General features: G+C 37.9%; 2 long non-coding RNA genes across 2 annotated transcripts; both read right to left on the reverse strand.

Moving 5' to 3' along the window:
- Window positions 1–8085: 8085 nt before the first annotated feature.
- Window positions 8086–9174, reverse strand: LOC145218590 (uncharacterized). The gene is made up of 3 exons (XR_013857663.1): window positions 8934–9174; window positions 8560–8766; window positions 8086–8133 (listed from the first exon to the last, which is right to left on the reverse strand). It is a non-coding gene; the product is annotated as an uncharacterized LOC145218590 (long non-coding RNA).
- Window positions 9175–11853: 2679 nt separating this feature from the next.
- LOC145218546 (uncharacterized) lies at window positions 11854–14143 on the reverse strand. The gene is made up of 2 exons (XR_013857645.1): window positions 12178–14143; window positions 11854–12011 (listed from the first exon to the last, which is right to left on the reverse strand). It is a non-coding gene; the product is annotated as an uncharacterized LOC145218546 (long non-coding RNA).
- Window positions 14144–15936: the final 1793 nt, after the last annotated feature.

Here is a 15936-nt window from a genome sequence, read left to right on the forward strand (position 1 = left end):
GAGCAGACAACTAAGCAGCAGTAGCTGGTCAGAACCGGCTGGCAAAGTTGGTTTCTTGAAATCAGAACCAAATCCACAAAAGAAGATAAAAATCGGCATCAAGAAAGAAGGGTGCCGAGTCACAGTTAATCAGCCATTGCAGAGGGTACTTGCCACATGGTGACAAGTAAACAACAATCGACAAGTTCCTACAATTATTTTTAGCAAGCGCAAAATGTGTAAAGAAGGTGGGCAGGTAGTGTGTGGAAAAACGTTTGCAAACAAACAAGCGAAGATGTCAACGACGGCACTGCCCACGACAAGAATAACAACAAAATCCCAATCCCACCCGGAAGAATGATTAAATTGTGTTTTGAGGGGAGTGTATGTGAACGCAAAATTTGGTGTTCAGGATGTACTAGTTAGCCGGCTGGCTCGCGAACCGTCAGGAACGCCTGCACCGGTCACCCAACTCCGGTGGATTTTAGTGTTCGTTTTGAGAACCAGGGAGGTGAGTTGGACCGTATGTCTAGCACTACATTTATCTGAAGCCATTTAACGCGCCACGCCTTAACTATACACACATACCTAGTGGGAATGTGGCGCGCGAAACCCAAGACCCATTCTGACTTGCCTAGCCTTAGTTTAAAGTGCTACAAGTAATGTAAACCCTAGGCGCATCAAGCTAAAATGTAGCACATCTACCACTATTCTTGGGCATTCCATTCGCTGGACCTGTGAATGACGAATGGAAAAGCCCTTCGGCGCCAAGTTAAGTCTAGAGTTAAGGCCTAAAGTTTGCATTCACGCCCGATTCTGACGACAGCCCCCTATTTCTTACTAACATCCCGTATAATATTTGAAGTTGGGGGTTGGTGACACGAAGATGGAAGACCAGAAGCTTCTGTGTGTCTGTACGATGTTCGGAGCGTTGTGAGGAACCTGCACACATGAACACAATCATTAGAAATTCTGTCTCAATACAATACTGTCCTACACCTGCAAACAACAAGGAAAATGTTGTGTGTGCACCCACATTTATAGGAGCAACATTTACAAGGGCCACGCATAATACTTATGTACGCTTAATGTCTTTTACAGACGTTAAGGGAAGCGGGTTTGTGCACTCTGACCACGCCCCAAAGATGGAAAACTGTATTGCCTCAAACAACCGAAAAAAAAACAATTTCGGCTCCAAAAGGCGTAATTAGCATATCATAATCATGGGTGACATATCCATTTGGATATATATGTACAACTGAAGTTTATACTTGGTCTTGGGCCCTTATTCTTAAGTAAACCGACACCATCAGAAGGTTATTTTAGGTCATTTACATGCAGTTGTGGGACTCAAATTTTTTGTCAGTTATATCACAAAAGTCATATTTTTCAGCCGGTTCTGTTACAAAAAGTCCATTGACTGTAACCACTAATGCTAACCAGTTCGCTGGTCTCATAAATTTTCGTGAGACGGTTCTACAAAACCGGTGCGAACCGGTTAAATCTCACCTCTATTTACATGTTACATGCCGGAGTAATTACTACAAAGTTTAACCTTCCTAAAATGACAATACCTCCATACATGCGCTAGCACAAATGAACAAAAATTTGTCAACTAAATGGCACTCACCAATAATTGTGTTGTTGTAGTGTTGTAAGCTGATGTGGTACGGATGCGGGATTTTCTCCGATGTTTTGAGTTTGACCTTGAGATGATGGCAACATATGATTGCGTAGCCACGTCGTAATTGGTTCAGAAAATCTTCGACGTATTTTCCTAAAATGGTACAAACAGAAAGTTATTTCTTATAAGATTAAGTTTCAGTTGTCAAATAAACCTGACAATAGAAATAAATTCATACAGTAAAGCACTTTGCTGCATATTAACAGCGTAATTGCTTTCCATAATTATTTGTCTCCTAATTAACCGGTTATACCTCCATTTTGCTTTTTTGTAAAACGCAAATTGCTATGGCTAGTCAACTGCAACAATGACTTACTTGAAACTCTATGACGTCACAAAGCAGTGATGTTTGTTTACAAAAACATGTAGTAATACAGATGACCCTACGCAATGACACGAGGTTTTTTGAAAACCTATTTTCGGCTTGGTGATTGTTTTAGTGCTATTGTGTCGCTATGATTGCTTTCACCAAGCGAAATAAACTCAACTCAATAAAATACCGAAAGGGGTAACGTTAAAACAGCAACTTACATGTGGTGTTGTGATGAGCAAATGTCAAACCACAACTGAACGTGGAAATATATGAAGAGCACACAAGTCGTTTCTGAGTGACGTAGCTGACAGCGGAATAGAAAATGTTTCCATGGGTTAGGTCAGTCCATTAGAAAGAGCAAACTTGTTTATTGAAATGTCGATGTTGCTTGTTTCTCCTCTTAGGTCAGGTTTTTAGAAACCAACCTGCAATATATGATTGTGTTTATAATGGGCTTCGATTGCAAAAGAGATCTTCTGCACATCGTGTTACGTCATAAAGTGCTAATGTTTGTTTACAAAATCACCAGCACTACAGATGGTTCGAACGCTAAGATACAAGACCGAACTTTAAAGAATTATTGCTGGCGTGTTGGTCAATTGGAAAAGTATTAATATAAATCAAAAATATATGTTAGTGTTATTATGCAAAGCATAACAATAAAGCCAAACTTGTTTTTCTCTTGTTATGATGGGTAAAAAGATGACAACATTTTGATTGCGGAGTATCGTTACGATGTGGTCTGGTGGGAATTTTGGTATAAGTCTGCCAGGAAAAGCTCACTAGTTCGCTTAAATGTCGTTTCCGCTTGTTTTCTTCCCCATAAACCGTGAAAACTATTGGATGTTCCTAATCTGCGGTGTAAACACAATCAAGATAAGTTTACAAATGTGCACTAACCAGTGATTGTATAACTGTATTGCAGTAAGCTGATGTGTACGACGTAGAAGGCTTGTCCGATGATCCCAACCATGGGATTATGATTATGGTTGTGCTGCAACATGATAAGAGCTGTACTTTGTATGCACGTTCCTAAAAAGTGAATAAAATGTTGTAGAATTTAAAGTCAACAGATTTTTTGTCATTATTCGGCTATTTAACTCTTTGTCCTTCATTAACTTCTGTAATAACAGCAAAAGCCCAATAATACAGACAATGCGAACATGCCCTGTGATTCTATTGCAACAAATACCTGAAAGTCTATGGTTGATTGTGGAATATGTAAAGACTTGCTTGGCAGAGTGTGGCTTCACAATGTAATTCAGTGATATCATGAAAAAACTGTAAAAAATGCGCTGCATAATTAGTAACCATTAGATCGTTGTGGCATGAGACGAACCGAAATGATGACGTGTATCCGTACTGACGTCATGAATGCAATATCTTCAGCCTAAATAAACGTCATATAAATTAAACTGTACCATTCTGATCACTAACGACTAGAATCATGCAACTGATAATTACATCTTAGTATTACATCTGTTCTCACCGTTTTGAGAGACGTCATGGTTTGAAACCCTCCAACCCAATCTTGAGGACACGTCACTATATTATGACACAGGTACGCAAGCCTGTCAGAAAAACAAACGAAAAAATGCAGGCAACTGGTTAAGTTACGTAACTCAACGTCTACTTACATATGGTTGTGTGATATGGATGTGGACAAATAATAGTTGACATTGGTGGTTCCAATCACAGTTGCCTGAAGTTCTCTCCACCCGCAGCGGAGATATTAAGCTATTACACAAAACAACTTAAATATTTACAAAACAAGGTTAGAACTTAATCGTCAGCAGTCGCGAAAGTTATGAGAAATATTATAAACCACAGTAATTTGTCCACAGACAGTCTCGTAAGGTTGGTGGTCAACAGTCTCTGGGTCTGAGAGCTATATTTCCGTGGTGGAACAGTTGTCGATGCGTTGTGAAGTGGCTGCATAGAAAAACATCCATAAGAAATAAGTGAATGAATTAGTTTGAAAAATGTATAAACGTTTTACAAAATTGTTCCCCTGTAGTAGATAAAAACTGGAAACAAACAGCTTTAAACTGAAACTGCATCAAAGCATTATGACGTCATATTCTCATTACGAATACAATCATAAGTCAAGTCACAGCATCAATGGAGACAATCAATAGTTACTGAAAGGGTTGAATTACAACTTTGTAAAAACAAACCACAAGATGTAAAGTCGAAAAGCGTTTTTCACACACTGTAAATTTACCTTCAATCTTTGCCTTGTGCCGCTAAAGTTAATGTGAAAGTGCGTCACCTTCATCGACCAAAATGGAAAAAGAAAATGTGAAAAACTTTGAAATTTGTTTTTGGTTGTAGAAGAGAAAACCGGACTTCTGGAAACCCTGCAAGTCAGTTTTGTCTGTAAAAGCAAAACAAGTAGTAAGCGTTTAAACATACGATGAGGTCATTTTGAAAAGAAACTTACCCAAAACCTGCTTATAAAGCTAATGTCGTGTACATTTGGTATCAAACTCTTACCAAATACTTTCTTACATCACATGTTGTTTTGTATGAAATTTGTTTGTTCCTGTTTCTCTTTTTATATTTCAGCTACTAGAATTTGTTGCATCAGCTGTCCTTTTGTTATGTTTTCGTGTGTATCGTAATCACTGCAAAACAAAATCAAAATATGGACAACGAAATCATATGTGTGAAGTGCTTAACTTAAAACTGTGCTGTTATGTTTAGGAGTAGGTTTTAATTTTCAGACAAGAAATTTTTACTCCTATAAAAATGTGTAATCTGCATTCGAACAAAATATTGACAAACAAAAGCAGGAAAACAAAGGCACTTGCATACAGCACTTACCTTAAAACGAAAATTTTGTTTTGTTTCAGAAAAGCTTTTAGTTTTTGTTTTATGTCCAATAAATTCCATTCTAAAAAAAGTAGTTTGGTTATATGAGTTGTAATGACAGAACATATATAAATACTCACATAAAATTGTTAAACGTGATTTTCAAATCCACTTTTGTTCATCATACAATTCAGAAAAACAATAACAATAATCTTGAATGATTTTCAAATTGTACGTATGTCCATTTTTTGGTGCTTGACTGGCTTCTGAAATCTGTAGAATACAAATAATGCAATTAGAGGTCACAAAAATAACTACAGAGCACAAGACGGTACCTGGTAATATTTCCAGAACAAACTGCCAGTAAGGCACCAATCTTATGTAACCTGCAAAAACAAAACAACAAGTTAGAAACTGGTCAAATTTCTCTCTCTCATCCGCTTCTTTCTTGATAAATCTGCAAAACGAAACAAAGCGTTAGTTTCAAAATATCGTATTAAAAAAACATCATAGATCTTCATTGGCTTACTTGGTCCAGTCTTTCCGCAACAGATTCTAAACACAGCAAATCAGATCTAAGCAGCCTTGCATAGCGAATACTGCACTGAAAATGGCTGACATTTGACGATGGCGGCACCCAGGAAAATAGAGAAACTAAACTAAACATCTAAAAACCGCTTTTTGTAGCGGAACCTGCAAGAAAACCTATCACTGACTGATCGCGAGCCAAACGGATGTGGCTACTGACAAAGATAAGAGAATAAAACCAACATAATCGCACTCCTGTTAATGAAGAATGAATTAAATGGAAAAACTGGAAGGAAGGTTTCGCCCGCGTTGCGTGAGAAAAGACGAAGTAAAAACATACAACATTTGACTAATTTAGGTTCCCGTTTGGAGTAAGATTTAAGATCAGTTAACACAGTATTGACATGAAACGTAAACCCGCTTATGGCAGGCTGCGTTTCCCAAAGACCACATCAGATACTGTCCCAAGCATTATTTTGACACCCTGAATATATTTTACAATTACAATTCTACCAGTCGAGCCCAAGTTGAGACAAACAGATAAGTTTACCCGATATTCCAAATCAACAGTGACTTATAAAATGGTACCCCCATGTTTAAACATCACAGTCCTTCAGTCAATTGTAACTTGTGTGTCACAATATCAGTCTGTTCAACGGGTGCACAAATTCAAAGCTGATTGGTTGTAGTTTGTTGATCAACTATCTCCAAGAATCGAACAGCGGGGGATGGGCTTCGCTCATCTGGTACACGACAAACCGAAATATCGTAGATTTCGTACACGATTGGTTGTTTATCTGCTTCGGATTCGGCATTACATGCATTGCAAACATACAATAAATGTGGGGCCGCCATCGTCCTGCATATAATCCTATTAATTTACTAACTTTCCTGCAAACTGTCCTCATCTAATTAAGGTCTATAGTAAGTAAAATGTGGGGCTGTCGTACCGTTTTCACCAGTTTAAATCACAAACCCTTTGAGATAGTTGCGAATTTTAAGTTGGCCGAATCAAGTGTGAATGCAAATTGGTTATGTTTAAGTTAAACCTGCCTTCCTGAGCAGACAACTAAGCAGCAGTAGCAGATCAGAACTGGTTGGCAAAGTTGGTTTCTTGAAATCAGAACCAAATCCACAAAAGAAAATCTGAATCGGCATCAAGAAAGAAGGGTGCCGAGTCACAGTTAATCAGCCATTGCAGAGGGGTACTTGCCACATGGTGACAAGTAAACAACAATCGACAAGTTCCTACAATTATTTTTAGCAAGCGCAAAATGTGTAAGAAGGTGGGCAGTGTAGTGTGTGGAAAAACGTTTGCAAACAAACAAGCGAAGATGTCAACGACGGCACTGCCCACGACAAGAATAACAACAAAATCCCAATCCCACCCGGAAGAATGATTAAATTGTGTTTTGAGGGGAGTGTATGTGAACGCAAAATTTGGTGTTTATGATGTACTAGTTAGCCGGCTGGCTCGCGAACCGTCAGGAACGCCTGCACCGGTCACCCAACTCCGGTGGATTTTAGTGTTCCATTTGAGAACCAGGGAGGTGACTTGGACCGTATGTCTAGCACTACATTTATCTGAAGCCATTTAACGCGCCACGCCCTAACTACACCAATACCTAGTGGGAATGTGGCGCGCGAAACCCAAGACCCATTCTGACTAGCCTAGTCTTAGTTTAAAGTGCTACAAGTAATCTAAACCCTAGGCGCATCTAGCTAAAATGTAGCACATCTACCACTATTCTTGGGCATTCCATTCGCTGGACCTGTGAATGACGAATGGAAAAGCCCTTCGGCGCCAAGTTAAGTCTAGAGTTAAGGCCTAAAGTTTGCATTCACGCCCGATTCTGACGACAGCCCCCTATTTCTTACTAACATCCCGTATAATATTTGAAGTTGGGGGTTGGTGACACGAAGATGGAAGACCAGAAGCTTCTGTGTGTCTGTACGATGTTCGGAGCGTTGTGAGGAACCTGCACACATGAAAACAATCATTAGAAATTCTGTCTCAATGCAATACTGTCCTACACCTGCAAACAACAAGGAAAATGTTGTGTGTGCACCCACATTTATAGGAGCAACATTTACAAGGGCCACGCATAATACTTATGTACGCTTAATGTCTTTTACAGACGTTAAGGGAAGCGGGTTTGTGCACTCTGACCACGCCCCAAAGATGGAAAACTGTATTGCCTCAAACAACCGAAAAAAAAAACAATTTCGGCTCCAAAAGGCGTAATTAGCATATCATAATCATGGGTGACATATCCATTTGGATATATATGCACAACTGAAGTTTATACTTGGTCTTGGGCCCTTATTCTTAAGTAAACCGACACCATCAGAAGGTTATTTTAGGTCATTTACATGCAGTGGTGGGACTCAAATTTTTTGTCAGTTATATCACAAAAGTCATATTTTTCAGCCGGTTCTGTTACAAAAAGTCCATTGACTGTAACCACTAATGCTAACCAGTTCGCTGGTCTCATAAATTTTCGTGAGACGGTTCTACAAAACCGGTGCGAACCGGTTAAATCTCACCTCTATTTACATGTTACATGCCGGAGTAATTACTACAAAGTTTAACCTTCCTAAAATGACAATACCTCCATACATGCGCTAGCACAAATGAACAAAAATTTGTCAACTAAATGGCACTCACCAGTAATTGTGTTGTTGTAGTGTTGTAAGCTGATGTGGTACGGATGCGGGATTTTCTCCGATGTTTTGAGTTTGACCTTGAGATGATGGCAACATATGATTGCGTCACCACGTCGTAGTTGGTTCAGAAAATCTTCGATGTATTTTCCTAAAATGGTACAAACAGAAAGTTACTTCTTATAAGATTGAGTTTCAAAATCTGACATTAGAAATAAATTCATACAGTAAAGCACTTTGCTGCAAATTAACAGCGTAATTGCTTTTCATAATTATTTGTCGCCTAATTAACCGGTCATACCTCCATTTTGTTTTTTGTGAAACGCAACTTGCTATGGCTAGTCAACTGCAACAATGACTTACTTGAAACTCTATGACATCACAAAGCAGTGATGTTTGTTTACAAAAAATGTAGTAATACAGATGACCCTACGCAACGACACGAGGTTTTTTGAAAACCTATTTCCAGCTTGGTGATTGTTTTAGTGCTATTGTGTCGCTATGATTGCTTTCACCAAGCGAAATCAACTCAACTCAATAAAATACCGAAAGGGGTAACGTTATAACAGCAACTTACATGTGGTGTTGTGATGAGCAAATGTCAAACCACAACTGAACGTGGAAATATATGAAGAGCAGACAAGTCGTTTCTGAGTGACGTAGCTGGCAGCGTAATATAAAATGTTTCCATGGGTTAGGTCAGTCGATTAGAAAGAGCAGACTTGTTTATTGAAATGTCGATGTTGCTTGTTTCTCCTCTTAGGTCAGGTTTTTAGAAACCAACCTACAATATATGATTGTGTTTATAATGGGGTTCGATTGCAAAATATATCTTCTGCACATCGTGTTACGTCATAAAGTGCTAATGTTTACATACAAAATCACCAGCACTACAGATGGACCGAACGCTAAGATACCAGACCGAAAATGTAAATTTATCGCAAGAGTTACCTTGGCAAACCATAAGGGAATGAATCCGTCGTGATGGGTGGTGTCAAAAGATAGAGGCAAATAGCAGGGTAGTAGAAGGATACCGTAGTCTTTGCAATGTCATCTTGAGTGCAGAGCATCCTTTATTATCGTGGTCGCCTCGTAGGGGGACGGATAATGTGTTGTTTAAACGACCAGGACATCAAGACTAGTTCCATTAATATTAGCAGTTGTTTGTTTTCGCCCTTAAATCGAGTTTCAGTAACCATCTGCAAAAAGATAAACAACGTTTAATGTATGAATGCTGCGTTAATTAAAATGAATATGTAAAAACTGAATCATTAACACAACACTTAGCTAATGCCGGCTGCGTTATAGGTTCTTATTACACTAACAAACTATCTGTAACACTCTTATTGCAACGTTTTCATGCTTATATTGGTTTATGCGTTTCGATGAAAAAAAACTGTGATTGTATTGCAAACGCTGGAAGATGTATAAGCGAACCCACTGCTTAACAATAAAAGTCACAATAGCGATTGTCTTGGGATGACGCAGTTCGTTTCTAATAAACAGAGGCGCGTTAACGGCAATGAACTGAAACATTTCAACTTTTTGTCGGCACTCTGCATTAGCTGAAATTGGATTACGATTGTTTAAAGCAGGGCATACAACCTGTCCCCCAAAGCTGGCTGAAATGAAGGCTAAAATTTTAGTTGTTTAAAATGGAAAACTGTAAATGTAAACAAACCCGATTCCACACATAATATTCCTACTACTCATGGAAAAGAGTAAATGTACTCTTTACTTTATCTGCAACAAAACAGTTTGCCAAACCATTCTAAATCTAAAGTGTTTATGACGTCACATCAATATAATTGTTTGCTGGTTTTGAAAATTGCGTTTTCTAACAAACCCAACCTTGACAGTTGGACGCGAACGTCTACCAGTAAAAAATCTGTATCTTTTTTAACCAGTGGTTTCCAAATGACGTGCAAATACCAAAAGCGCATCAACACCAAAGCACACATACACGATTAGTATTGCTCTACTCTGTGACTAATTGCAGCAGTACTTTGTTAAATCGTTTCATAATATGCGAATAAATTTGTACCAAGCCTATCCAGCAAAACATACCAATCCCAATACTACTATAAATATGGTGTTTTAAAAATCCAACGCAAAAGTACATTAAATTTGCGACAAAATTAATATTAAACGAATTCAAACGTTCGAAACTTTTGTTTTCATATGTGGTATACAGCGCTATTCGTACCAGTAAAAATTCTTTTGAAAACTTTGCATGCGTAAATATTGTTCATCACGTGCAATTGAACCTTTATGGCGTTTATGACGTCTTTTGTAGACAATTGTTAATAAAAGTCAAGTGGCTGGACACGCATAAAAACTCAAATGTACAGTTCCAGCAGCCTTATATAAAGGAACTTTTTTTTAATTTTTGAATGACTTTGCGTGTGTTTAATATACAATGCTTAGCAGCAGAAGGTAATATCCGCTGCCTAATAAGCAATGACTTGATTCGATAAGAAAAACTTTGCTAGTTGCAAACCATCTCAATAAACAGCACCCTATCAAATCGAAACACCCTGACTGGTATACACACGGCACTTATAAACACACCAGGCCAAAAACGACACTCTTAACAGATAAACGCAAGGATAAAATAATTAAGTGGGCACATTCAGATGTACAAAGTATTAAACAGCAAACAACTGCTGACTACCTTGATGACGGTATAAACAATAAACAACCCAACTCAAAAGACAACAACAGACTTTCAAAAAGGACTCAAAATGTACCGGCTAAATTAACTTCCATTCATCTGTTATCTAAAGCTAAACAAGAAAACATAACTTCATCTTTGTCCGGAACACCTACCAATGCGCTTTTGCAACATCAAACCAATTTGTTGTAAGAATGACGACTTACTAGAACAAGTTCGACTGCGAAATAAAGGCGCCCGAGATTTCAATTCCACAGGCAAAAAGCGCCGCTCGCGCAGTCTGCATAGCCATTTGGTGATTAATGCCTTAAACCAGTGGTTCTTAACCTGGTTTCCTTGCTGCAGCCCTTTCACATCACCAACCAGTTTTCGCACCCCCTGTTTTTTTGTATTTATACAGAATAGACCTAACCAACCTTAATGATTCAGCATCCCCGCACCCCTTAGAACAGTTCTCGCACCCCTTGGGGGTGCGTGCACCCCTGGTTAAGAACCCCTGCCCTAAACAGCCCTGTGATAAACATAATATTGCACTAGTACCATAACTTGCAACCGTTATTTTGTTTTGACACAATCATGGCGACTAAACATGCTCAAAGTCAATCGAGTGACCTATTACCATCATGACCAAAGTAAGCGCTAAAAAGTTTACCTTCAACACGCCCAAAAATATTCTCAACAGTAAACAACTTTTACCTACCTTGCCTTGTGCACAAATAATGAAAAATGGCAAGTTTATTTTACTATGGATCTTAATTGCCAATTTAAGCGTGTCCGATTTTTTGCCCGAAACCAATAAAAAGTACTGTTCCAGGCTCTGCACGTAGTCAAACATATTTTAAAAGTTCAAAACAAGCATTTTGTAAAATATCTATTTACGCTCACTCTTATGAGAAGCAAGAGCACATAATTTAAATCTTCTGACAAAAAGCGCTACTTGCGTAATAGGCACAGCTCGCATAAAAAAATTAGTATTATTTCAACTACTACTGTACATAATTAGGCTTGATTGAAAATCTAACCTTACTGTAAACTAAATTGGTGACAGAAATGTATTGTACAAGTTAACCAGTTCAATATCGGTAATACATGAGAATAAAGAAACCAACTAATTCATCTAACTGTGTTTATTGCATAATACATTTTTTCTCTTTTTGAACTAATGCTCACTCCAGTTAAAGATAAACAACACGAAAACACAGTTTGGTGAATGTATTGCAGACATACTTGATGGCTGTCAAAGCTTTTTCGATAAATAAACGATTGTTACGTTACAAGTATGCCAATTCGAACTTACAGATTTTCGGCAACAATAGATTTTCGGCAACTCTTAGGTCAGGTTTTTAGAAACCAACCTACAATATATGATTGTGTTTATAATGGGGTTCGATTGCAAAACAGATCTTCTGCATATCGTGTGACGTCATAAAGTGCTAATGTTTGTTTACAAAATCACCAGCACTACAGATGGACCGAACGCTAAGAACAAGACCGAAAATGTAAATTTATCGCAAGAGTTACCTTGGCAAACCATAAGGGAATGAATCCGTCGTGATGGGTGGTGTCAAAAGATAGAGGCAAATAGCAGGGTAGTAGAAGGATACCGTAGTCTTTGCAATGTGATCTTGAGTGCAGAGCATCCTTTATTATCGTGGTTGCCTCGTAGGGGGACGGATAATGTGTTGTTTAAACGACCAGGACATCAAGACTAGTTCCATTAATATTCGCAGTTGTTTGTTTTCGCCCTTAAATCGAGTTTCAGTAACCCATCTGCAAAAAGATAAACAACGTTTAATGTATGAATGCTGCGTTAATTAAAATGAATATGTAAAAACTGAATCACTAAAACAACACTTAGCTAATGCCCGCTGCGTTACAGGTTCTTATTACACTAATAAACTATCTGTAACACTCTTATTGCAACGTTTTCATGCTTATATTGGTTTATGCGTTTCGATGAAAAAAAACTGTGATTGTATTGCAAACGCTGGAAGATGTATAAGCGAACCCACTGCTTAACAAAAAAAAAAAATAGCGATTGTCTTGGGATGACGCAGTTCGTTTCTAATAAACAGAGGCGCGTTAACGGCAATGGACTGAAACATTTCAACTTTTTGTCGGCACTCTGCATTAGCTGAAATTGGATTACGATTGTTTAAAGCAGGGCATACAACCTGTCCCCCAAAGCTGGCTGAAATGAAGGCTAAAATTTTAGTTGTTTAAAATGGAAAACTGTAAATGTAAACAAACCCGATTCCACACATAATATTCCTACTACTCATGGAAAAGAGTAAATGTACCCTTTACTTTATCTGCAACAAAACAGTTTGCCAAACCATTCTAAATCTAAAGTGTTTATGACGTCACATCAATATAGTTGTGTCCTGGTTTTGAAAATTGCGTTTTCTAACAAACCCAACCTTGACAGTTGGACGCGAACGTCTACCAGTAAAAAATCTGTATCTTTTTTAACCAGTGGTTTCCAAATGACGTGCAAATACCAAAAGCGCATCAACACCAAAGCACACATACACGATTAGTATTGCTCAACTCTGTGACTAATTGCAGCAGTACTTTGTTAAATCGTTTCATAATATGCGAATAAATTTGTACCAAGCCTATCCAGCAAAACATACCAATATGGTGTTTTAAAAATCCAACGCAAAAGTACATTAAATTTGCGACAGTAAAAATTCTTTTGAAAACTTTGCATGCGTAAATATTGTTCATCACGTGCAATTGAATCTTTATGGCGTTTATGACGTCTTTTGTAGACAATTGTTAATAAAAGTCAAGTGGCTGGACGCGCATAAAAACTCAAATGTACAGTTCCAGCAGCCTTATATGAAGGAACTTTTTTTAAAATTTTGAAGGACTTTGCGTGTATTTAATATACAATGCTTAGCAGAAAAAGTTAATATCCGCTGCCTAATAAGCAATGACTTGATTCGATAGGAAAAACTTAGCTAGTTGCAAACCATCTCAATAAACAGCACCCTATCAAATCGAAACACCCTGGCTGGTATACACACGGCACTTATAAACACACCAGGCCAAAAAAGACACTCTTAACAGATAAACGCAAGGATAAAATAATTAAGTGGGCACATTCACATGTATAATGTTTGAAACAGTAAACAACTGTTGACGTCCTTGCTGGATACATAACAACTCAACTCAAGTAAAAAGACAACAACAGACTTTTAAAAAAGACTTCAAATGTACCGGCTAAATTAACTTCCATTCATCTGGTATCTAAAACTAATCAATAAAACATAACTTCATCTTTGTCCGGAACACCTACCAATGCGCTTTTGCAACATCAAACCAATTTGTTTTAAGAATGACGACTTACTAGAACAAGTTCGACTGCGAAATAAAGGCGCCCGAGATTTCAATTCCACAGGAAAAAAGCGCCGCTCGCGCAGTCTGCATAGCCATTTGGTGATTAATGCCTTAAACCAGTGGTTCTTAACCTTTTTTCCTTGCTGCAGCCCTTTCAAATCACCAACCAGTTTTCGCACCCCCTGTTTTTTTGTATTCATACAGAATAGACCTAACCAACCTTAATGATTCAGCATCCCCGCACCCCTTAGGAACAGTTCTCGCACCCCTTGGGGGTACGTGCACCCCTGGTTAAGAACCCCTGCCTTAAATAGTCTTGTGATAAACATAATATTGCACTAGTATCATAACTTGCAACCGTTATTTTGTTTTGACACAATCATGGCGACTAAACATGCTCAAAGTCAATCGAGTCACCTATTACCATCATGACCAAAGTAAGCGCTAAAAAGTTTACCTTCAACACGGCCAAAAATATTCTCAACAGTAAACAACTTTTACCTACCTTGCCTTGTGCACAAATAATGAAAAATGGCAAGTTTATTTTACTATGGATCTTAATTGCCAATTTAAGCGTGTCCGATTTTTTGCCCGAAACCAATAAAAAGTACTGTTCCAGGCTCTGCACGTAGTCAAACATATTTTAAAAGTTCAAAACAAGCATTTTGTAAAATATCTATTTACGCTCACTCTTATGAGAAGCAAGAGCACATAATTTAAATCTGCTGACAAAAAGCGCTACTTGCGTAATAGGCACAGCTCGCATAAAAAAAATTAGTATTATTTCAATTACTACTGTACATAATTAGGCTTGATTGAAAATCTAACCTTACTGTAAACTAAATTGGTGACAGAAATGTATTGTACAAGTTAACCAGTTCAATATCGGTAATACATGAGAATAAAGAAACCAACTAATTCATCTAACTGTGTTTATTGCATAATACATTTTTTCTCTTTTTGAACTAATGCTCACTCCAGTTAAAGATAAACAACACGAAAACACAGTTTGGTGAATGTATTGCAGACATACTTGATGGCTGTCAAAGCTTTTTCGATAAATAAACGATTGTTACGTTACAAGTATGCCAATTCGAACTTACAGATTTTCGGCAACAATACACAAAGTGAAAACAATACTTAGACAATCGGCAACAGTCAAACAATACAACACTTCTTTTAAACAATAACAAACTTCATCTTAGAACTAAAACTTACCTCAAATCAGCGCACGTCAACTTTTAATTCCAAAAATCTTCAAGATCAAGGAAGAGCGCCGCCATTTTGCTGCTTCTTTGAGCTTCATCACTTCGGAATGAAGTTCGCAGACGAAACGGTCACGTGACTGTGACGTTCTAATATTTTGGGCCAATCAAGAGCTTTTACGTAATTGCTTGCTGGGTTCTCTTTGTTTGAGGACGAGCGCATCCGCCATTTTGTGCAAAATCTTGGAAATTCAACATTTTTTAACCCATTAGCCACAAAAACAATGCTTAAGCCATATATACCATACTTCAGGCCATTTTTATTGTAGTTTTAATCAAATCAATGTTAAAACCTAGTAAAACTAAAAACACACAGTGGTTGAAATTTTTGTATTTTTTTGACTTTAAGCCAGAAATCATTAGTGAAAAGTCCAAAAACAAAATGGTGTCGCCAAATACTATTTGATTATGTGAAGAAAACCTCCGCTGTGACTATACTGTAATCATTCGTAGACGACAAGAAATAGTAAGCTACTGCTGCAACATAATGTAGGCTACGAATGCCGGCTGTTTATATTTCGTATGTCACGTGTATAAATAAAACAGCCCGGAGAGGTGCCTGTCAAACGATAGCGTTCGGAAAAATTTGACATCGCTCACAGGACGCAAATTAATCAGGGAAAATTCCCCCAGGGGAATTTTAGGAGAAATTCCTGCTGTATGAAAAAGA

This window comes from Phallusia mammillata, chromosome 3 (assembly GCF_965637545.1).
Source record: "Phallusia mammillata chromosome 3, kaPhaMamm4.hap1.1, whole genome shotgun sequence".
In the NCBI taxonomy this organism is placed as follows: domain Eukaryota; kingdom Metazoa; phylum Chordata; class Ascidiacea; order Phlebobranchia; family Ascidiidae; genus Phallusia; species Phallusia mammillata.